The 25,685-nt window shown below is 49.9% G+C and overlaps 1 protein-coding gene across 1 annotated transcript in view; it reads left to right on the plus strand.

The window, feature by feature from the left end:
* The first annotated feature begins 7,018 nt into the window (after positions 1-7,018).
* Positions 7,019-25,685, plus strand: part of LOC147724850 (fucolectin-4-like) — an 84,847-nt gene continuing 66,180 nt past the window's right edge. The window contains exon 1 of the mRNA XM_086966342.1: positions 7,019-7,055. The gene's annotated coding sequence lies outside the window, so the exon portion shown is untranslated. The remainder of the gene's footprint in view (positions 7,056-25,685) is intronic.

The raw sequence follows: 25,685 nt of genomic DNA on the forward strand, positions 1-25,685 counted from the left end.
ATGGGCGAGAGCTGATCGTTCTTTGATAGTGTTAGGGAGGAGAGAGAAGAAAAAATTGGCGGGGCAACCATCTTACTGACTCTGTTTTGCTACGGCTGGCCATCATTCTCTGTATGTGTCAGTACAACGAAAAGACAGGCAAGGGAGGGGGTATAATAGGTACAAGGAAGATACTCATGTTTAAGAAAAGGCCGGCTTGCCTGGTCGGTAATGTGGTGAATAGGGTGCATGATGGGACACCAGAAAGAAAAGAAAGTTTTTTAGTCAAATTTCCACACCCTCTAGTCAGGAATCACAGCTTCAAAGTTTATTAAGAAACTCCCAATGTTAACCTATGAGTGCAATAGGCCTCACAGTAGTGAAAAATGATTTAGGGTGTTTGTCACTACTAGGACATGCAAAACTTAAAAGTACATGCCCTACCTTTTAATTACACACCACCCTGCCCTATGGATTACCTAGGGCTTACCTTATGGGTGACTTATGTGTAATAAGAGGCAGGGGCGTGGCTTAGTCAGTATGACTGGGGGTGTCAGCATCAGATTTCCCAAATATCATGCTGGAATATACTGTTAAAATATATTATATGTCTAGCAGGGTACATGAGAGGGGCTTAAAAGGCAGTGGAAAGGGAGAGGAAGACGGATTAATAGAAGTACTAAATGGAAGAAATACCATATTTTGTCAAATAATATTTTTAAGGGCTTTCAAAAAAGAGATGAGAGAGAGTGTGTGTGTTTTTGTCATTGTGTGCATGCAAAAATCTTAGGTGTAATCCAACAGACACCTCACCACTAGACCTGGGCGGTGAACTTCAATCCATTTATGGAGTTATTCGCACTTCGTGTTAAATTGACGAATGCAAGCGAGGGAAATACAGTGCTAGAACACCTCCCAGTGAGATTTCTTAACGCGGGCAGTCGCGAATGGTCATGACCGCTCGTGTTCAGGAACCTGTTCGCATAGAGGAAGCTGACCCTCGAGAGAACATCAACTCGAGCGTCAGAAAGAAGCAGTGCCCTCTTGCTCGGTTTGCGCTGATTTTCCAGCTTGGGAAAAACACACAGCACTAAAAATCAGCGCAAATAGCGCAACCAAACGCGCTGCGCCGCTTGCGGAACTTTGCTTAGTGTGCCAGAGTTTTTTGGTCACTTCCAGAACTCCACCCAGGCCTACTCACCATACCTGACTGACAGCACCTGTATCCAACTATTCATCTGAAAATACATTTATTAGGGGGTGTAACACCCAAACACCTCCCCGCCCCCAAAGCTAAAAGGGGAGTTTAGGGCTTGGCAAAGGGTTTGAAATGCCAATTTGAAGTGGCAGTAAAACTGCACACACAGTGGAGAAGTGTGGCTCAATGATTAGAGCGGCAGACCCTGATGCAGGGTTCAATTCCCTGTCTCGGCGGGTCTTGGGCTCAAAATTCCACGGACCTGATAAGTCTAGCCTCGGTTCCTATTCCAATCATGGAGTCCCACTCTGCAACTCTGGGCAATAGCTTGCTTAATCTCCACAACGGCCCCCACAACGCTAAGGATGCCTGGCCTCCACCTTGGGGGTGCCCATGAGTGGACGCCTCACAGGGAAATCCAGGATGGGTTCCACAGCGGTATTCATACAAGCGCCTTGAGACCCTTGCGGGTGAGTAGTGCGCTATACAAGTATCAATTTACATTTACAATTACACACACAGGATCTGCAGTGACAGGCCAGAGACATATTTGAAGGGTTACTTGTGTGGGTGGCACAATCAGTGCTGCAGGCCCACTAGTTATTGTAATGTAAAGGACACTTTTATAGCACTCCTATCGCTCCAAGGAGTATCTTGGCGCTCACCCAACCCAGATGGAGGGGTTGGAGGGAAAAGAGATGACTTACACTTTGCACTACACATTACACCAGCGCCCTGCAGGCAACATCAGTTAAGGAAAAGACCCAGGTTTTTAATGCTTTCCTGAATTGGGTTTCTTGGGACAATGATCGTAAAGAGGGCGGGAGCTTACTCCAGGCCTTGGCGCCCAGTACAAAAAGGGATTTGCCACCTTTTGTTGCCAGCTTGAATCGAGGGATTGTGAGCAGATTCTGACTGGCAGACCTCAAACAGCGTGTCGGGTGATATCTTTTGAACCCATTACACAGGTATTTTGGTCCTTGCTGTTGAGATGCCCTGAAGGTGATTATAAGAATCTTAAAAAGAATCCTTTTACCGATTGGTAGCCAATGGTGCGCATTGAGTGCTGCTGATGCTGAAGACCTACGGGGCCAACGTAATACAAGGCGGGCCGCTGCATGTTGGACCATTTGTAACCTATGGAGTACGGCTTTATTAGCTCCAGCATATAAGCCATTACAATAATCCAACCTGGAATTTATTAGGGCCACTGCGACCGTTTTTCTGGCTGGCAACGGGAGAAGATCAAAAAACTTCCTCAAAGCCTTTATAATCTGGAAGCACGTCCCGGCTACGGCCACCGCTTGATATTTGAAAGACAGTTGATCGTCGAACTTGATACCCAAGTTACGAGCAGATGTAATTGTGTTGGGGGGCCAACACATTTTTGGGGAAAACAGATTATGATTCCCAAATGGCAAGATTTCTGTCTTTCCAGCATTACATTTTAAATGATTGTCAGTCATCCATTTAAACGTTGCTGCTAGACACTCCTTAAGATCTTCCTCGGCACCAGGCCGTTCCCTGTCCAACACCAGGATGAGCTGGGTGTCATCAGCATATGATATTGTGCTGATCTGAAATGATGCGATCAGTTTCACTAGGGGTACCATGTACAGATTAAAAAGTACAGGATTTAGACTCGAGCCCTGAGGGACCCTGACGACCTTTGCTTCAGACTGGTATTGACCCAACACTGTGACTTGGCGTCTATTGCTGAGGAAGTTCCTGAGCCATGCCAAGGCCTGCCCTCCTACTCCTGCGGCAGCCAACCGGTCCACTAAGATGTTATGTGAGACCGTATCAAAGGCTGCCGACAGGTCAAGTAGGATTAGGACAGCCGTCTTTCCCTGGTCCATGGCCGTTCGTAGGGTCCTTGCTGTAAATAGCAGGGCCGATTCGGTAGAGTGTTTTGACCGAAACCCAGACTGGTTGGGGTGGAGAATGTTGTTCTTCTCCAAAAAGCTCGTCAGTTGACTATTGACGAACTTTTCCACCAGTTTGAACAGCACCGGGAGCAGGGAGATAGGACGCAGGTTGGAAAGGGTGGTAGGGTCCGCTAGTGCCTTTTTCTGGAGAGGCTTGACAGCTGCAAGCTTCCAGTCATTAGGAATGCCTGCCGTAGCTAATGATGAATTAATAATCCGATTGATAATAGGATTAACCACCTCTACTAAGGTCTGTAGGACTAAAGGGGATCAAGGATCAAAAGGGGATCCAGATTTGCTGGCCAGAATAGCCTTGGAGGTCTCTTCAAGGGAGACCGGGGCAAATTCCTCCAAGCGGGCAGGGGTCCTCACCTCCTCTGTCTGTTCACTACCGACATAGCGGGTACTGAAGAGAAAATCTTCACGATGTCAAGGATTTTATTGTCAAAATAATCAGATATCGCATTGCAGAGATTTTGAGACGGAGGAATCTCCTGCGAAAGGGCTGATGGTTATTCAAAATATAGGGGTTGGACTTTTAATGCAGCTCAATGATAGACCACGTTACAAATATATATAACTTTTTATCTTAGCTGAAATTACTTACAACAGATTAATTTTTTTTAGGTTCAGTATATAAATTGCCTTAAGCCTCGATTTTTATTTTCAAATTTCTTATTTATTTCTAAAGCTTTTTTATATATCAAACTCCTTAAATCACATAAAACAAAGGTGACCTAGCCCTTTAGGTTTTTGATCAATTCAACATTACATGTTACACGATCAAAAGATAAATTACAAATAACACAACTATTTTAAAAGACAAAGACCTGTTTTTCGAAACATATATTAACACAAATACTAAATGAACCCAAAAACCAGTCTTGTATTATTCACTGATACAAAAGAGTCTACATTCAATTAATGTTTTTTTGGAAGGAGTCTTCAGTTCTCGCATTACTAAGGGATTGTAACAACTGCTAGTTATCCAGGTCACCTGTCACAATACTTTGGTTGTCATGAAGGAAATACATTTTACTTTTTACAACTCACTTTGTTTGCAAAGAAAGTAGATGCGTTTCACCCTCGTTAATTTGAGGTCCCTTCAGGACTAAGGCCGTTTTTGTACTTTTTCCATTGCACAATCTATATTGGGATGTTCATGTTATGTTGAACTGCTTTTATCTTCAATTGTATTGCTCATGGATTAAAAGTAAGAAGTTAGGTGTTTTCCTGCTTTTTTGTCTTCTTCACTGTGCGCTTTCGCTATACCTGCGAATACCTTTTTTCAAATGCGTCTCAAGGCGTTCTGCCTCATCAGCAACATTGTTCTTATTTTGTGTGATTCTTGACAATGCTCCACATCGGCTTCTTGTTTAATGTTGAGCAGGCCCACTAGTAGCATTTAATTTACAGGCCCTGGGTATATGTAATACCACTTAACAAGGGACTTACAAGTAAATTAAATATGCACAACTGGTGTAAACCAATTATACAATGTTTAGAGGAGAGAGCACATGCACTTTAGCACTGGTAAAGAGCTCAGAGTCCTTAGGCCAACAAAAAGAAGGTCAGAAAAAAAGGAGGAGGAAGGCAAGAATTTAGTGCATCTCTTCAAAGAGGTCCATTTTCCAATAGGAAGTGTTGGACACTAAAGGGGTGACAATTACAATTCTAACTCCAGCCTAGCCAAGTTTCAAGTTGATTTTATCACGCATAGTTAGTTAAAACCATTACATGGTCATTTAAAATACTTTAAAAGAATAGCCATGACAAAACAGTGTGTCCATTAAAACACCTTAAAAAATGGTGCATATAATCAAGTATGGCTGTGTGCAGCTGGCAAAAAGGTATTGTAGTTTGAGCATGAACTAGACTGAGCCAAATCAAATGAACCAATCAAAATATTGCACCCTAAAATGTTGTCTCCCAAGTGACATGTGGCTTTCGTCAAGTAAAGGTGCTAATAGTACCGTGCAATCCTCTTGCTTTAAGATGCATTTGTGCTGCTATTGTGGTATGCTGAGTAAAGTGCTATTTTCTTGATGGGTAAATCTAGGGGCATGAGTGTGAAATGTGAAAGCTATAGATGTCTCTCCTCCTGTACACTAAACTCCAACAGGTGTTTGTTTTCAACTACATAAATGAGCTAAAACAAATTTATTGTCGTTACAACCCCCCTATTTACCTTCTCAATCAAAACTTTGTGTTGCAAACTGTTTAAAATTTTACTTTGCTCGAGCGGCAAATCTGAGAATGTCATTTTCAGCCCAGTTATTGATTTTGTTTCAGAAACTTCACAGACTTGTAACTTCGACTACCCTTGGTCGCTGAGTCAAATAGTGATAATGGTCTTAGTGGGTATTGATAGGACTGCCTTTGGTGCACACTCTACCAGAGGTGCCATGGCTTCTAAAGCCTTTTGGGCTAGAGCTAGACTGGAGGGCATCCTCAGATCGTCAGACTTGTCTAATTTTTCAACTTTCTATTGCGACCCTGTCACTCCAGTGGCAAATGCTGTTCTTTCAATGCTTTGAACAAGCATTATAGGAGCATCCGGTCTTGTAATAAAATTGAGATTTTCCTAGCTTTAGTGAAGGAAAGTCTAGATTTTATTAAAGACATTGAGTTGAATATTATCCCACCAGTTTTATCTAACCCTCCTTTTTTCTCTTCATAGTGCCATCTGCATAAACAGCCCCTTCCTCTAAAGGACCATTTACGAATTATTAATACCTTGGATCTGCTAAAGAAACCTCCAGTCTTGTCCTCTTTCGGTGGAGCGCTCAACGTTCCTGGATCAACATTCCTTGCACCCTGTGGCTATGTTCATATTGGCCTTGGCTAAAGACTTTTCTTCTCTTCTGATGGCTGTTATTTGTTATCGTTGTTATTTTTCCAATGATTACATTACTCTTAACTGCTTTCGCAAGAAAAAAGGGTTTCTTGGTCGCAGTCAGGACTGTTACTACCAGCGGTTACTGCTGATTGGTGATGCCTTCATGATGTCATTTGATAGCTTGCTTCTCTGTCACTCATGGGTTACATAGTTCATTTATTTTTTTATCTTGGCTGCTGTTAATTTAAAGAAAGAAAATAATGCATAATACTCGCCTCCGTGTCTTTAATGAAATCTAGACTTTCCTTCACTAAAGTTATGGAAATCTCCATTTTAGCCCATATTGCTATCAATATGCAATCACGCCTGTCAGGGTGGAAAACAGGCCGCAAACATGGATGTAGGCGCAATCACTGTCTGGTGTGGATCCCATACTTTCTTATGGCACTGAACATTATACACCACACACCTAGATGTTCTCCAAGGCATGGGTTTGTAACATTTTGTCAGAAATAATTTTTTTTGCAAAGGATCAAATGCTGCATTGTATTCCATATGCTTTCTTCTGATCCATTTGAGCTAGAAATAGGATATTTTTATGAAATGTCCAAACATTCGAAAGAAGGCAGATAATCAACGAATGTCTTTACCTGCTATTAAGAAAACATGCTGATGTATTTCTTTTTTCAGAAGACACCTAGGTTGTCACCACTACATCTGCCAGCACAAACACTGGGTTCCAATGTAGTGGGCCTCGTTTGTCATTCATTAATTCCTTCTTCCTGGCAGCTGCTCCCTCTGAGTTGTCCACAGCACTTTTATTTCAGTTCTGTGGAATCTGACATTTTTGTAGGTGAAAGGAAGTCACTCGGCAGCCCTGGCAGCTTTACTCCGTCACAGCAGAGCTCTCAATGTTTGCTTGTAATAAAGATGTGCTGTCCCCTTATTTAGAAAACATATTAAACTTGTAAACCACACCTTAGCTCATGGCTGGGTGAATCTTGGCACTACTCATGCACTAGTTTTTTGGGCAGAGTGCAAACATGCCAGGGAGGCCATATATACTGGCATGAGAGTCTGCAGCATTCAGACGTCACCCACAAGCTGACAGGTAACCCTCTCTTTCTTATCCTCTCTGGAGACTGTACCTATGACTCCTACGGGCAGCCCAGGGTTGCTTTAGGATGTTTTTAGGTTGCAGTGCAGGTTTGCTAAAGACATCTTGGGGGATTTCATAAAGTTGACCTAGAAATGTATTCTGCCTGTTGCTTACCATTAGCTTTGCGGTTTATAACTCACATTTTCTGGCTTTCTATTTGCTGGCTTGATTTGCTTTAGTCTGTCCCGCTCGAGTTCAATCCTTCCGTTGCCCAAACCTTGTTTACTGTATTCTTCCACAAACTCGCTTTCTGTAAACAGACCTTTAAATCTTGTTCTTGTCTTGTCACATTTGCTGTGCATTCAAAGACAGAGGTCAAGTGTCAGGCTGTGTCTTGCAGGGAACTTGGGGCTTATTCTTTGTTGTCTGATTTCAAAGTGAGAGGATTTATGTGAGGAGCATGCTGGCTACTGGGGGCCGATTGAGGAAAGCAGTAAAGGTGTTATGTTTATTTTCCAGCACACAACAAAACGTAAATGTCTGTAAATGAACTGTGCTGATGATCGAATCAATACATAGGGTGATGACATTTCCGCACATTATGATTTGTGCGCTGTATACTTTTAGTAGTAGAAGTGTATGTGAGAGCAAATGTAAAGATCATTTCAATTGAAGATGTGTTGTCTGTAATGGCAGTGTGCTGCCATACCATGCATACTCCATGTTACTCCACTCCACTCTGCACCACTGCACTCTACTGCACCACTGCACCACTCCGATCTGCATCACAGCACTCTTCTCTGCACTACTGTATTCTATGCCTCTCTTCTCGGCACTACTGCACTCTATGCCTCTCTTCTCTGCACTACTCCACTCTACGCTTCTTTACTCCAACACCACTCCACTCTACTCTATGTCAATGCAATCAACCCCACACTACTTTACTATGCACCACTGCACTCCTCGCCACTGCACTCTACTTTACTCCGCACCACTGCACTCTAAACCCTACTCTGCAACACTTCACTCTATGCCACTGCACTCTACACCAATTTACACAGAACCAATGCTCTCTGCGCCAATCTATTCTGCACCAAAGCACTCTACGCCACTATACTCTAAGTCACTGCACTCTATGCCACTTTATTCCACTCCACACGACTGCACTTTACTCTGTGCCACTGCACTCTCCGCCACTCTACTCAGCGTCACTTCACTCTACGCCACTCTACTATACACCACAGAACTCTACGACAATAGACGCTGAAATAATGCACTCTCTGCCACTCTACTTTATGTCACTCTACATCACTGAACTCTACATCACTAAACACTACATCACCAAACACTACACAACTGCACTCTATGCCAATCCACTCTAAACCACTCTAATCTACTCTGCACCACTGCACACTATGACACTTCACTCTACTCTGAAACAATCTACTCTGCCACTGCAGTCCATGCCACTCTATTGCACGCTGTGACACTCCACACCATGGCAGTCCACAACATGCCACTCCACTCTATGCCAATGCACTCTACAGCACTTTACTCAAAACCAATACACCTTATGCTTCTGCACTCTATGCCAATCTACTCTGCACCACTGCACTGTATGCCACTATACTCTACTCTATGCCACTGCACTCTACACCACTCTACTCTGCACCATTGTACTCTCTCAGTCACTTTACTCTCCACTACTGTTTGCCACTGCACTCTTCACAAATGCACTCTAAGCCACTCTAGTTTACTCCATTGCACTCTACAACACTCTACTCTGCAGCACCTGACTCTGTCACTGAACTCTCTGCCATTGAACTCTCTCACTCACTCTGTGCCACTCTACTCTATGCCACTAGACTCTACTCTACCCCACTCTCCGCCACTATTCTGCACTCTATGCCAATACACTCTAAACCGCTCTAATCTACTGTGCAACATTGCACTCTGACACTGTACTCTATGTCACTTCACTATATGCCACTCTAGTCTGCACCACTCCACTCTAAGGCAAGGCACTCTAGCCCACTCTACTATGCACCACTGCACTCTTAGTCACTGCATTCTACAGCACTCCACTCTGCAACACTGCACTCTACCCTTCACTGCTCCACTCTACACCACTTCGCTCTACTCTGAAACAATCTACTCTACGTCACTGCACTGCACACTGTGCCACTTTGTGCCACTCCACTCTACGCTGCGTCACTCTACATTACACCACTCTACTCTAAACCACTGCACTCTGTGCCAATTCACTCTACACCACTTTACTCAAAACCAATGCACCCTAAGCCATGTACCTATGCCAACTGTTTTGCACCGCTGCACTTTATGCCACTATACTTTACAACATTCTACTCTATGCCTCTGCACTCTACGTCACTGCACACTACACCACTCTATTCTGCACCACTGTACTCTACTTCACTTCTATCCTGCACCACCTCTGCACTCTACACAATGCACTCCAAGCCACTCTAATCTGCTGTGCACAACTGCACTCTAAACCATTCCAGTCTAGGCCACTCCACTCTGCACCTCTCCACACTACTCCACTCCACTGTGCAAAACTGCACTCTTAGCCAGTGTACTCAATGCCACTACTCTGTACCACTCCACTCTACCCTCCAGCACTTCACACTACCCTGCAACACTCCGCTCTACAACACTTCACTCTACTCTGAAACAATCTGCTCTACACCACTGCACTCTATGCCACCAGACGCCCACTCTACTTCACTCTGCGCCACTTCACTCTACTCTGCTGCATCAATGCTGTGCTACTCTACTCTACACTGCTCTACTCTATGCCACTGCGCCCTACCCTGCACCCCTATACTCTACCCTGCACCAATCCACTGTACTCTGAAACAATCTACTCAACACTGCTGCACTGTATGCCACAGCACTCTACGTCACTCTACTCCTCTCCATGCCACTGCAGTCTATGCTATGTCACTGTACTCTAAACCACTGCACTCTAAGCCAAACTCTACACCACTTTACTCAAAACCTATGCACCCAACATCACTACACTTACACCAACTACTTTGAACCACTGCACTTTACGCTACTCTACATACTGTGCAATTTTAAAATGACGAATGGCAGTCATTGTGTTTTCAGACGCAGTCTAGGACCTTGTAGCACTATAAATACACGTCACTATCCAGCCTAAATGACCCCGCACTCAGGATCACTATTCCCAAACTTCTAATGACCTTAAACCGCTGCTGTGGCTGGTAGCAGGGTCCTGTTAAATGAGCACTGGCTCTGTGATTCTGACGCCACACAGCTCTGCCTAAGAACTTTTACCAACTGCTTGCATCTCTCTTAGGCCAGTATTATTTGGCGTCTTTGAACTGTGTGGATGTCTGTGGAATGGTCTGCCTGATGTGATCTCTGTGGTGCAGTGGCGGTCCGCCACAACATGAAGGTCGGAGTGCGGGGAACGATGGGGAAGGCAGGGGGAGGGGACGGGAAAGGAACAGGAAAGGCAGAGGCTGCCCAGCCAATCCAGACACTGCTGTCATGCTATGAGAGATACACCAGGATTGGCCTGAGCTGCTTGCTCTGCCACTCAGACACTGCCCTGTAGCCTGCAGCTAGTTTCCATCCCGCTGTGAACACAGCTGGGTAGGAGAAATAGAAGTGTGCATGTCTGTTTGGCCACCTAGGATGGCCGGCCACACTTGCATGTGCACTTCTAAGTGCTCCCCATCTGCCTGTCATGGCCTCTCCCTTCATGCATGCCAGAGCCAGTCACAGAAAAATTAAATATATTTTATTATCATTTATTTTTTCTGTGACTGACTGACGAGTGGGGCAACGGTCCTCCGCCATTACTGAGGAGCCGCCCCTGCTGTGGTGTATCATGGTGGTAAGGGGTGTTAGCACCAACTTTTAAGGTTTTAAGGCACATGCAAAAGTTTGCAGACTGGTATAAAGTGACCCCATTGTTCTCTTAGAGAGGAAGTATAGAGGTTTGAAATCACTACCCCTTCCACGCTGACACACATCTCATCATAAATGTTAAAAAAGGAGGAGTTCATACTGTATTCGCAAATAGCAGGCAGGGAAATTAAAATGTGGATACCAAGGGCCCTAAAACAAAGAGGATGTGGCTTAACGGCTAGAGAGGCCGACTTTGAAGCTGGGGAACCAGGTACGAGTCTGGCGGGAGGCTAAAACATCTTGTGATTCTAGGCAAATCACGTAATCTCCCCATGCTGAAAACAAATGAATTTGTCCATCTGTAGTGCAACTGGTGGTCATGTAAAGCGCTCTGATACCTTCGGGTTGAGTTCCTGCTATATAAGACTACAAAAGGAGACTTTAGCCCCCTCGCTCTCCACCCCTACTACACCAGCTTTGGTAGTGAAAAAGGCCAATAATTTGACTAAAGGGTCCATCAGTTACTTGGGCCCTGGTGCCACTGCACCCAATGCGCTACTGCCAAGTGGGGGTGGGTTAACTCAATGGCTGGTTCCACTATTGGCGGCAGCCCTGCCAAGTACCATGCACCAGGCGTTAGAATAAAGCATTCTAGAGTGGTAATCCGCATCACCACACTAAAATGCAAAGTCACGCATTATAGCACTTTCGCTTCTTCCTTGTGTGCGTCGGGCTATAGTACATTAAGTTAAAGTAGCAGTCATTTCAGCAAACAATGGGAGCACGGACCACGCGCTGGCGCTGCTGCGGCAGAGTCGGCTCAAATTAAGCACTGGGCAGACTATGGACTGACACTGTACTAGTCTGCAAACTGCGCAATGCTGCCCTTTCAAGTTACATTAACCTGGCCTGGGGATCTCAGCTGCAGAGCTTTAGCTGGGTGTTGCATTGACTGCGGCTGCTGCATTCTTGTGACAGTGTTCGATTTCCTGAGAGGATAGACAGAAAGTTAAGTTACTCCTGAGGTGGGCGGGGCCGCAGTGCAAGCAAGCGGCATTTATAAATTTGTTTCTTTCGTTTGAGCGGCAGCCAGTGCTTGCACCGCTGCCTCTGCTGAAGTGGTCACAGTGCCTCATCATGCCGCTGCCCTGCGACCGGACCTAGTCGGAGACGAGAGGTCGTGGAGAGGCTGCTGCGTGGCTCACTGAGGTATTGATAGTTTTTAAACTTTACAGACTGTAGCTCTGCTCAATGCTCTTCAGGCTCAGTGTGGTGCAGCGGCGGGATAGGCTCCATTGGGGCCCATCGGGAGACGGGGAGCGGAAGAACCGACCGGAGACAGATGTAAGGTGTGATAAAGGCCGCTTTATTGGGAAACAGGTGCATCCTGAAAATATACCACATCCTTGGCCTTTGCCATACAAAACTAGGCCTAACTAAATATACATATACCTGACCAAACCCCCCACCCCCACCCCTAAACAGTTCCCCGCCAACAACATAAACATCAGTACCAATTTACCCAAACGCCTGCCTCAACTGTTTAAACACCTGCAATATGTACACTCCCTCCCCCTCTGCCAGGAAAACTCATTCCTCCTATCCTACCCCCCCTTTTAACTAGGAAAAAGCGCCACCCTACATAAATTTCCAGCACCTGCTCCCAGCGACAACACATCCAGCCAACCCTAACCAAGAAAGCACCTGCTCCCAACAAAACCCCTTTTTACCCACCCGGAACGATCAGGACCCATGACATGCCCCCAGAGAACCCCCACCAAAACATGTCCTAAAGGGAGGGTGGGCGGGACAACGATTAACCTGCCCCCCGGCTGCTGGGTCACTGTCCCACGAAATGGTGCACAGTGACCCAAAATGGCCGCTCTTAAAGGCACTAGCCCAAAAAGAGCCCAAAGCAGCCCAATTCCCCCCGGGCTAGACCAACCAGCCCAATCACCCTTCCTCTCCCCCGGCTAATTCCTCCCCTCACCCTTCCTCCCGGGGCGCCAAAATCCCCGGGGGGGCGAGCCTCCCTCTGGTCGGCCACCACCCGCAAAAGCCCCATTGGGGCCCATCGGGTGACGGGGAGGGGAAGAACCGACCGGAGACAGATGTAAGGTGTGATAAAGGGCGCTTTATTGGGAAACAGGTACATCCTGAAAATATACCACATCCTTGGCCTTTGCCATACAAAACTAGGCCTAACTAAATATACATATACCTGACCAAACCCCCCACCCCCACCCCTGAACAGTTCCCCGCCAACAACATAAACATCAGTACCAATTTACCCAAATGCCTGCCTCAACTGTTTAAACACCTGCCATATGTACACTCCCTCCCCCTCTGCCAGGAAAACTCATTCCTCCTATCCTACCCCCCCTTTTAACTAGGAAAAAGAGCCACTCGAAAGCCCCATACGGCTTTCGACCCTCTCCCTAGGACCCCTGCACCTTTGGATACCTGCGCACCCCTACAGCCTGATCCACTGCCTCCTTCAGCTGCACAATATAGAGCTCCATCCCGTATCTCGATAAATGCACTCCATCCTCCATGAAAAAGTAGACCGCCCCATATCTCAGCTCCGGGTGCTCCATTCTACCGAATCCCTCATTCTCACAAAAGGCCCGCATCTCCCTGTTAATCTTCCTTCGAGTCTTGTCAATAGCCCCTGGTCTCTCCGCCCCTCTCCAACACCTCCTGGGTATGAATTCCGACCAAATGACATAACACCCCGCCCACTGTCTCCTGATCTCCAGCAAATCCCTCCTCCTTTGTTTCACCAGTGCCAGTCCCTTACACTGCACCAAATCATTTTCACTCAAATGGATGACTACCACATCCGGACAGACCCCCCCCGCACAACATTGTTCAAAACCGGCACCAACTCGTGCCAACGCATGCCCCCTTTTCCCCTCCAATGACACCTAAACAACTGCTCATCCAATTCCAGATTGAGGTTCCTGTGTTTCTCCCATTCGGCCCTCTCCGCTCTCTTTACAAAGGAATGGCCCACCACGTATATGCTCATCGCTGCCGCAGTAGGCCCGGCCACTGCATCTGCAAAGATACATATGTACGCAACGAGCCCAAGCTTCAAGTCTACTCCATCTCTACCCCCCGCATCCTGACATATGTCTTATAGCAGTCTGATTTCCAGCGTCCCAGCTTCTTAATCTCCTCCTTCCCCCAACCCTTTCGCGCCGCCTCCGTCGCCGCCCCAATGCGAAAGGAATGCGTCCCGAATTCCTTCGGGTCCTCACCCATAGACTGTAGGGCATGCCGCAGGACCCACAGCAACTGCGTAGCTGTCACCCGACCGACCTCTCTCCTGCCAAAGACCTCCGCACCATCCTGCACCCGTCCGGCCGCCAGCCTTTTCCCCCATTCCGCCGGACACACCGCCTCCGATCCCCCAGGACCCAACACCTCCCAAGTACCCTCTCCACGCTGATCTGTCTTGGACCGTCGAAGCCACACCGCCACCTCCCGACCGCGCAACTCCACCTCCCCCCAGGACGTCCTTTCAACCCTACCAACTCTGACACCCGAAAGGCTCCAAAAAACATCCATGACATCAGCGTGGAAAACAACACCGTCTCCGCCTGGTCCCTGAATACTACCGGTAAACGGCACACCAAACCCTCCAACATCGCCTCCGTGATTGGCCTTCTCTGCCGCGCCCGAGCCCCTTTCTCCCTCTCCCAACCCTCCAGAAGACGCCCCCCCAACTCTCCCGCCGAAGGTGCATAACCCCACCAGAGCTTGCCCATGAAAGCCACCCCTGCCAGTTTTCCTGCGATCGTCACTCTCGCCAGTCCTTTGTCCATTAAACCCAGCATGAACTGCACCACCTGTTCCTCCCGACGCCACTGGCCGCGCTGCCTTACCGCTCCAAAACGTAGAAACTCCAGCCAAGCCTGCTCATAACTCCTCCACGTGGACGCTGCCAGGGACAACCTCACCAACTGAACGACCCGCGCTCTCCCACCAACCACAGCTCCTCCGGCACCTGTGTCTTGTCCACCGCTGCCTCCGTGGCTAGCCCATGGAACCTCTGCCACTGTGAACGAGACAAAGCATCTGCAATGTCATTGTTCACTCCCGGCACATGTTGAGCCTGGAACAAAATATCGTGCTCCAAACACCTCAAGACGAAAACGCGCATCAACTTCAGCACTTGGGCCTCCCTCGCGGACTGCTGGTTCACCACCTGCACCACCAACATATTGTCCACCCTGAACAAAACACGCTAGTGCGCCAACTCCTGAGCCCACACTGTCACAGCCACCACCAACGGGAACAGCTCCAAAAACGCAATGCTCCTACCCTCCGCCTGCCATTGCTCTGGCCATTGCTCCGCGCACCACCTGCCTGTCCAGTAGAGTCCAAAACCTCCGACTCCCGCCCCGTCCGATGACATTGTCACGTCCCACTCCCAGTCTTCCGAGGGCGCCATGGGCACTCCATTGAAAGGCCCCAGAAAAGCCAGCCACATGCTCAGGTCCTCTCTCGAGCCCGCCGATAGGCGTACAAGATGATGGGGCAGTGTCAACCCGGACAAGACCAACCCCAGTCGCCGTCAAAAAGTCCGCCCCGCCCGCACCACGCGGCACGCGAAGTTCAAATGCCCCTGCAACACCTGCACCTCTCGCACCGTCACCTTTCGCCTGGCCAACATGCCCTTCACCAAGTCCATCATCACCACCCGCTTTTCAGCCTGTAGGCGTGCTTCCATGGCCGCTGAGTCGAGCTCTATCCCGAGGAACGACAGCACCGTGCTGGGACCTTGCGTCTTCTCTGGCGCCAAAGGAACCCCCAGGTAACCCATCAGGTCCGTAAAACTGTCCAGTCACTGCTGGCAGTCCGTCGAGCCGGGCCGACCCACCAGGAAGAAGTCATCCAGGTAATGCGTTATCGCCTCAGAGCCTGTGCGCCAGGAAAAAACCCACTGCAAGAAGGAGCTGAATCTCTCAAACAAAGCACACGACACGGAGCACCGCATGGGAAGCGCTCTATCCACAAAAATGCAGCCGTCAAACTGGATCCCCAGCAACTGATGATCCGCCAGATGTACCGGCAGCAACCGAAACGCCGATTTTACATCGCATTTCGCTATGAGCGCCCCCCGACCTGCCGTCATCACCAACCTCCTCGCGACGTCCACGGACGAGTACGACACCGACGCCAACTCTGCTGAGATACAGTCGTTCACCGACGTGCCCTCCGGCCATGAGAGATGTTGAATCAGCCGGAATTGACCCGGCTCCTTTTTCGGGACCACCCCAATTGGTGAAATGGTCAAATCTGGCAATGGTACCTCCTCAAAAGGCCCCACCATCCTCCCCTCCTTCACCTCCTTGAAAAGCTTCTCCCGGACGATACCTCTGTGCGCGTTCACAGACTTCAGGTTCTCAGCCCATCGAGCGATCCGCGGACCCTCGTATCCCAACCGGAAACCCTCCCTGAAACCCTGACGCAGCACGGATGCATTGTCCGCCCGCGGATAAGCCGCCAAAAGAGGTTCCAGTCGGTCCAGCCTAACCAGTGTACGAGCCTTTTCCCAAGGTACTCCCCCCCCCTGCGGCTCCCTCTCCTCCACTGGGGGGAGAGGGGGCGGCGCCTCCCGCACGTGGAGCATTTGTGCCGGAAACGGCACGACTGCCGGAGACAGGAACCCCTGTTGAAGTCCCAGCAGGCCCCGACGCTGTGAGTACTCCCGGCTCCCCCAGCCCCCAAACCCCCACGGGTGGGGCGGGCTGAAAAGGGGGGCGGCGCCAGCGGCAACCCGCTGGCCGTGTAGATGGTGCGGCCAAATTTTGCCCCACTCATTGTCTGCCGGTACAAGTCCGCATCCAACTCTCCCCACTTCGCCTCCGGATCCGATGCCATGCACGCCCGAAACTCTTCATCGTAATGCGACCAAGCATTACCTCCGTACGTCACTTGCGCCCGCCGCACCCCGTCCATGTACTTGAACAGTGCGACCGCCCTGTCGGGGTACTTTTCGGAGTACACAGTATCAGGAAAGCCGCCGACCAATTCTCAATGGTAACCGGCACCTTAGGTCGCCTGGCTAACTCCTGGTCCTCCTCCTGTGACCCCTCTTTGGCCATCAACTCCCTGTGGAGCAAATTCAAAATCTCCACATACTCCCCCTTCCAGATCTTCTCTCTAGTTGCCAGTGACAAATGCGCCCCCAGTGGCTTTGCCACCCCCATGTACGCCAGCTTCCTGACCGGCACTTCACAGCTCTCCTTCGCCCCGCCGCTAGACGCCGCCGGCCCTCCGGACTTCGCCGCCTCTCCCGTCCCCGTGCTCACCGACACCGCGTCACCCGCCGCCTCCGTACACACCCCGGCATCCATCACATACCTGCCCTTCACCAATCTCACCTCATCCCCTCCCCCAGCATCCGTCCCCACCGACACCTGGCATCTGCCATCCACACCCCCAGCCGCCTGGCCTCCATGAGGCCCGCCCAAGCCACTCCCCAACCGTGCACCGGTCTTACCTGGCGTCAAGGCTGGCGCCCTCACCGGATCCCGCCGCCTAACCAGTTCCGCTGGGGGGGGCCGTCACTTCCGGCACCGTCTGCCGGGGGCGCACCTTTAAAACACTGCCAACAAAATTACTCGCCTCCCCCTCCCCCTCCCAAAGCTCCCCCTCCTCCTCTGACTCCATCTCTCCACCTCCATCTCCTTCCACCAAGACCCCTCCTGTGTGCACCCTGCTCAGACCTGCCTTGTCCCTGCACGCCGTCATCGGTGTCCCTAAATCCACACTCCCTCTGCTCCTGCCCTCCGCTTGGTAATCTGAGTAGCCTGCCAAATTGCTGCTCCATCCCCGTCCCCCTGTGGCCGGATCGACCCATCAGGAGGGGGGCGTTGGAGACCTATGGCCCTGCCGTCCGCTGTCATCACGTACATGGTCCCTCGTTGGAGCGCGACCGCCCGTACTAGGCAGAGCCGGCCCACCCTCTCGGCGGGTTGGAGTCGCATGCTGCTCACCCGAGCCCCTTGCCAACTGCTCCTGCCAAGAAAAAAGCGGGGAAGTCCAGCATGCCGAGGCAAAATCACCGCCTTCGCCCCCCCAAACTCCTGGCGCACCTCTCTCCCATGCCACCAAATGTCCTCCCCGCCGTGCCGGTCGCCCCCCCACCCCCAGCCCCCCGCATCCCCCAGGCCGCACCACGTGCCTACCATCGAACCCCCACAAGCCTCGCACCCCCTCGACCCACCCCCGCTACCCCCGCTACCCCCCCGTGACCCCACTCACCGAAACACCCCCTCCCCCTTCCCCTCCCCCAACCCCCGTCCGCCCCCAGTCCCCTCGGCCTCTCCTCCCCCCTGCCCCACCCCCGCCCACTCTGCCAGACCCCCTCCCTGCCCCGCACCCCTCCTCCCTGCGGCGACACCGGCCTACTAGGCCCGACCGCGTCCTCCTCCGATGATGACCCCCAGTCCAGCCCGCTCTCATCCTCCCCCCGCCCCCTCCCCCTCCTCCGATTCGTTAATCAGCAGCAAGGGCGAACCACCCACCCCTCCCCCTTGCCCCCCTGCTCCCTCCTCCCCCTCAGCGCCCCGGTCCGCCCCCCTCCCCCCTCCCCTCTCCACCTTCTGGCATATAGGTGCTCCTGTGGCATCCCCTCCCCCCCGTGCACCCCCCTTCCTGCTCACCTTGTCCTTGGCCCCTGTCCCCCCGCCACCCCCCCCAGCCTGGCACTCCTTCTCGACTTCTGGGCACCCCCGACCCTCTTGTCCTTTGCAGGCCCCTTCCCCCTCAATGCCCCCCCCCGCCGGCCTCCCGCTCGCCTCCCCGACTCCGCCCACCCCCCCAGCCCCCCTGCTCCCTCCACAAACTGAAGCGGCGCCTTCCTTCGGCCGCCGCGCTTCTTGCCCGATCCCCCTCCCCGCCTCGGCACCCCAGCCGCCTGCTGGCTGCCAACGCGCGCTGCTCCTCCCCTCGCCCGCGCGCTGCTCCTCCCCTCGCCCCCGCCCCATCCTCCCTCCTCGCGCGAGAATGCAGCGGCTCACAAGCCGCTACCGCCGCCGCGGCGCCATCTGCAGCGCGGCACAGTGGCCTTACCCGCGCATCGTCCCGCAGCAAATCCGTCCTGCCCGCTTCCCCCAAGAGGCATAGAGCCTCGCGCACACGGGGATCCGCCTCCGCGGCCATGCAACCAGGTAAAGCCTCTCCCGCCGTCCGCACTGCCACCTCAAAGCCCTCCGCTCCACCACACGACCCTGCACACCAGTCCTGGAAGCCCACGACGCATTCTACTATCGCCCTAAAACCGATGCTGCCCCCAGCAAAAGCGTAACCTGCTAAATTACAATCCTCACTAAAACTACACAACGATTAACCTGCCCTCCGGCTGCTGGGTCACTGTCCCACGAAATGGTGCACAGTGACCCAAAATGGCCGCTCTTAAAGGCACTAGCCCAAAAAGAGCCCAAAGCAGCCCAATTCCCCCCGGGCTAGCCCAACCAGCCCAATCACCCTTCCTGTCCCCTGGCCAATTCCTCCCCTCACCCTTCCTCCCGGGGCCCCAAAATCCCAGGGGGGGCGAGCCTCCCTCCGGTCGGCCACCCCCCGCAAAGCCCCATTCAGTTGACTCTTGATTTAAAGCACTGACTAGACTTTAAAAAATATATTTTCGGCCCCTGACGGAGGGACTTGCGTGACCTGTCAGTGCTATTCTGCTGTGCAGGAGATCGCTTTCACACTGGCACCAGGCAGGAGTGTTTCTAAGTCCTGCTGTGCCCCCCTGCTGCCTGAGCCTTACCAGCCCTAGCCCCAGGCAGAGATTCCCATCCTTTGGGCAGGCCTGTGATGTAAAGCATTCTTCACCAGCCCTGGCTCCATGTGTGTTGTGGGATTTTTGTGGCACTTGTGTCCGTCCGGGCGAGCCCCGTGCTGTATTTTCTTGAAAAGGCACAGCAGAACAGAGCCTGTGACTGAGGATTCAACAAACTGTCAACTTTTTAATGCAGCTCTGAGCCCCCCAAAGTCAAGAGAGACCCACTGGAGTCAAGCTAGCTGGGCTGATGAGAGGTGTTACCTCGAAACCGGTCCGGTCCTCGGATGCTTGATTCCGTTCTGGGAAGGACATGGTTTTTGTAGTTTGGACTGGACTGTTCCCATGGGGCACAGGGTCAGAGCTGATTCGCATATCGCCATTGTCTAACCCAGGGTGGTGTGGAGTGCAAAAAAACGATGGATTTGGGCCCAGATCTTTGGACTGGGTTGAATGTGTGACATTGATCCACATTCGGTCCATCACTTGTTTTGTTTGCAAATTCCGCCCTAAGTGCGCTGGGGATGCTCAGACGTGGGTCCCAGGCACTCCACACCACTGGAGTCAAGCTAGCCGGGCTGATGAGAGGTGTTACCTCGAAACCGGTCCGGTCCTCGGATGCTTGATTCCGTTCTGGGAAGGACATGGCTTTTGTAGTTCGGACTGGACTGTCCCCATGGGGCACAGGGTCAGAGCTGATTTGCATATCGCCATTGTCTAACCCAGGGTGGTGTGGAGTGCAAAAAACGATGGATTTGGGCCCATATCTTTGGACTGGGTTGAATGTGTGACATTGATCCACATTCGGTCCATCACTTGTTTTGTTTGCAAATTCCGCCCTAAGTGCGCTGGGGATGCTCAGACGTGGGTCCCAGGCACTCCACACCACTGGAGTCAAGTTAGCCGGGCTGATGAGAGGTGTTACCTCGAAACCGGTCCGGTCCTCGGATGCTTGATTCCGTTCTGGGAAGGACATGGCTTTTGTAGTTCGGACTGGACTGTTCCCATGGGGCACAGGGTCAGAGCTGATTTGCATATTGCCATTGTCTAACCCAGGGTGGTGTGGAGTGCAAAAAAACGATGGATTTGGGCCCAGATCTTTGGACTGGGTTGAATGTGTGACATTGATCCACATTCGGTCCATCACTTGTTTTGTTTGCAAATTCCGCCCTAAGTGCGCTGGGGATGCTCAGACGTGGGTCCCAGGCACTCCACACCACTGGAGTCAAGCTAGCCGGGCTGATGAGAGTTGTTACCTCGAAACCGGTCCGGTCCTCGGATGCTTGATTCCGTTCTGGGAAGGACATGGCTTTTGTAGTTCGGACTGGACTGTTCCCATGGGGCACAGGGTCAGAGCTGATTTGCATATCGCCATTGTCTAACCCAGGGTGGTGTGGAGTGCAAAAAAATGATGGATTTGGGCCCAGATCTTTGGACTGGGTTGAATGTGTGACATTGATCCACATTCGGTCCATCACTTGTTTTGTTTGCAAATTCCGCCCTAAGTGCGCTGGGGATGCTCAGACGTGGGTCCCAGGCACTCCACACCACTGGAGTCAAGCTAGCCGGGCTGATGAGAGGTGTTACCTCAAAACCGGTCTGGTCCTCGGATGCTTGATTCCGTTCCGGGAAGGACATGGCTTTTGTAGTTCGGACTGGACTGTTCCCATGGGGCACAGGGTCAGAGCTGATTTGCATATCGCCATTGTCTAACCCAGGGTGGTGTGGAGTGCAAAAAAACGATGGATTTGGGCCCAGATCTTTGGACTGGGTTGAATGTGTGACATTGTTCCACATTCGGTCCATCACTTGTTTTGTTTGCAACTTCCGCCCTAAGTGCGCTGGGGATGCTCAGACGTGGGTCCCAGGCACTCCACACCACTGGAGTCAAGCTAGCCGGGCTGATGAGAGGTGTTACCTGAGCCGGGTCTGGTGGCTCAGTGGACTAATGCGTCTACTCCAGGGGCCTGTGTTCGACCTCATGGTCACAGGTTCAAATCCCGGCGGGTCCACTCAGCCTTTCATCCAACTGAGGTCGATAAAATGAGTACCATTGAGTTGGGTAACAACAAACATCTGTTATTCAGCGCCAAGATACCCGTAGTGGTGAACGTGCGCTTTACAAATACACATGTTATGTTATGTTATGTTACCTCGAAACCGGTCCGGTCCTCGGATGCTTGATTCCGTTCTGGGAAGGACATGGCTTTTGTAGTTCGGACTGGACTGTTCCCATGGGGCACAGGGTCAGAGCTGATTTGCATATCGCCATTGTCTAACCCAGGGTGGTGTGGAGTGCAAAAAAATGATGGATTTGGGCCCAGATCTTTGGACTGGGGTGAATGTGTGACATTGATCCACATTCGGTCCATCACTTGTTTTGTTTGCAAAATCAGCGCAATGCCAGCACCAGTTCAGGTGATTGGCAATTTAGTAGAACCCATAGTCCTGAAAGTTGGTAAGTGGCCTGACCAGCGAAGGCAAGCAATCAGTGCTGATAGAGTGATGTCTGCGGTTGGAGAGGCGATGTATACCTATGAAATGATACAGGCAGTAATTTAAATGGAAGCATAAAAAGTGCTGGTACTTATTATCCACAGTACCTATTCGCTCCTCCAAAGTGCTGCTGTTCTCCCATTAAATGTATTACAGCAGTGCTGAAAAGTGCAGACGCTCTCCCTTTTAAATTAAAGTAGTGCTGGCGCTCACTCAGTACCGGACACCATCTGCCCAGCTAAAGCAATAGTTTACAGGAAGAAGTCTGGATTTTATGATTATTCTGGTAAGGTTTTGTAGCATGGAATGGCAATTTTACACTGAAGAGAGCTGTGCCAATTATCTGCTGTTCTGTGGTGCAAGCAGGTGTAAAGTGTAGGATGAGAGGAGATTATGCTAGTGTATTAGAGTGATTTCAACAGGAGAGTTGGTGTTTTGAAGGAGTATGTGCATGGGTAAAAGCCGAAGAAGGGTGTGATATTGCTTTTGGCACCTGTTGAGGAGGACTGCCCTTCTATTTCTCGTGCTTTGCAGCAGTTTTAAGATCTTAGGGGCATATACCAAGCAATAGCAATAATTATCGCTATTGCTTGGCTAGCGAGAAAAAATGATCGCCGAGCTGCGGCGATTTTTATCGCAGGTAAACTTTGGTATTACCAAGGTTTATCGCAAATGCGATAAAAATTGCCCGCAAAGCATGAATATCGCTGAAAAGTCAGCGATATTCAGGCATTACCGAGCTAATGCTCTTAGCCATGTTATCCACCTCCCATTGGATATCATGGCTAAGAACTGCTCAGGGGCAGGTGTTAGCTTAGCGCGAATATCTCCAAAAGTTGGTAATAGGAGATAGCGATGTTAGCGACTGTTTCCAGTCGCTAACATCTTGGCACGCCCACTTTGCATGTCATTAGTGATAAATATCCCTGACATGCAAAGCGGGGCCCAAGATGGTCGCTATCTCCTACTAGCTGTCGCTAACTGGTGTTAGCGACAGCTAGGTAATAGGGAGATAATTTTATCTCCGCTTTCTTGGCTTTTAAAGCCAAAAGATCGGAGATAAACCCCCTTGATAATATTCCTCTTACAGTTTCTCGTTGCTCAAAAGCGTGTAATTTCTGAAATATATGTTTCCCTCGTCTCCGTTGCTTGATTTTGTTTGCGAGAAAGTGTCACTCATAGTCACTGAATGTCACTCATTACTACACTGAAATTCTGAAAATGTCACACATAAGTAATCTAAAACATTGGCAGCGATGGCAGCCTTGTCCAATCCCTTCCACATAGAAAGCGAGTCCTCACGTCTACGGTGCATTCCTGATTTCGAGACTGGGTTGGAATTTTATCTTTGTAAACTCCTACATTTCAAGAGTTCAAAGTTAGGAGGCCAATGATGTTTGAGAATCAGCCCTTTGATCGTAAACAGCCGCTCCTCTTTAGCACATAAAGCACTTTCGGCTGGTCTAATGAAGGGCCCTCAACACACAGGCAGCGACATCTGCTGGCAGCCACGATAAATGCAGCAGAACTTTCGGAATGGTTTGTCAAGTGAGCTTCTCTACTATAAGCGCTGTCATTGGTGCTGTGCAGAGCATGAATCAAAGTTTGGAGGCATGTCATCATCTATTTTTAAAATGTATTTTTATGACATTAGCCAAGCTATTGTCTGAGGTCTAGGCCTATAAGACTGGCGTAACCTGCCTGCTGTCTGAACCTGCCATGTCTCTGTCCCCTGAGCTGTAGCTCTGCTGTACAAGCTAATGTCCTCTGTCTAGTTCATTTGGCTAAGGCCACACATTGTGAGATTTGGGAAAACTTGCATTTTTCCATCTTGCTCTTTCTAAATAGATTCCCAGTCATACTATATGATAGCATGTATATAATCTAAGAAAACGTTTAGGCAATTTATCCTGAAAAATGCCCAAATTTGCCACCATTTGTAAAGTTGTCTTAGGTAGAGATTGTCTTTTTTCCACATAGTGAGGATATTGGAATATTTCATCTGTGCCCCTTCAGAAAGTATGGTTTTCAGCAATTAAATGCGGAAACTGAAATGCACAATTTGACCCTGTGTTTTTCACGCATTTCTTTGGGGCAGAGGCACTCTGAACCCAAATGGAGTAAGTGAGGTCACTCGCTGCTCTTTCGCGCTCGCTCAGTACAATTAGGTGCACATTTTAAGCCTCACTACTTTGAAAAGCCAAAGTGTCTCGGTGCATTGTCCTTTTCTTGTGTCCTAGGAGTATATTACATTTAAGAGTGCCTTATAATGAGGCAGGGTGTTGCGGAATCTATAAGGCATGCATTCAAGTATAATCTTTAGACTTGGCCTCCTTGCAGCTGCTCTACAGCTCACCCTTCAGCTGGTCCAGGGTAAATAAAGATTGCATTCATGGTAAACGACAACCACACATCTGTGGGCCCTGCTCAATGTATTTGGAAGGCAGTTATGATGCAGACACTTAACAAGTCCCACTGGAGCTCCGGTGCTTCTGCTTTTTCTGAACCTTGGATTTTGTGCTTGTGTGATCTATGATCTATATGCTGGTCCTATAAACCAGTCTAAATTACCAGATCTATATACAGTTCCTAAATACTGGTCCTTGTACTGGACCTATGTTCTGGTCCTATATACTGGTCGTATATACCGGACCTACGTACTGGTCCTATATACTGGCCCTATACACAGTCTTATATATGGACCTATGCACTGGACATATATACTGTCCTATATACTGGTCCTGTATATCTGTACTATATACCAGACCTATGTACTGGTCCTACATACCATTCATAAATACCGGACCTATGTACTGGTCCTATATACCGGCCCTATATACAGTCTTATATATGGACCTATGCACTGGACATATATACTGTCCTATTTACTGGACCTGTATATCGGTACTATATACCAGACCTATGTACTGGTCCTACATACCATTCATATATACCGGATATATGTACTGGTCCTATATACCGGTCCTATGTACTGGTCCTATATACCAGTCCTATATACGGGACCTATGTACTGGTCCTATAAACCGGTCCTATGTACTGGTCCTATATACCAGTCCTATACACCAGACCTATGTACTGGTCCTATATACCGGTCCTATGTACTGGTCTTATATACCAGTCATATACACCGGACCTATGTACTGGTCCTATATACCGGTCCTATTTACTGGCCCTTTAAACAGGTTCAAGTCTCCATATGCCTTTATTTAAGTGGCAATTTGGTTCCTCTAGGGCACATCATGGTAGTTACATGGTATCATGGAATGTGGCAGGTACAGCCTCCAAAACTGCTAACCCACATCAGCTAAAAGAGTGGCAATCCATGGAGTTAGTATTAGTTCAGGAAACATGGGCAAAAGACCCTCCCTACTTCGCGGGGTTTCGCACCTTCCAGTCCCCAGCTGTTCCCTCAGTCTCTGGAA

The sequence above is a fragment of the Lissotriton vulgaris genome, chromosome 4_1 (genome assembly GCF_964263255.1).
Source record: "Lissotriton vulgaris chromosome 4_1, aLisVul1.2, whole genome shotgun sequence".
Taxonomy (NCBI): Eukaryota; Metazoa; Chordata; class Amphibia; order Caudata; family Salamandridae; genus Lissotriton; species Lissotriton vulgaris.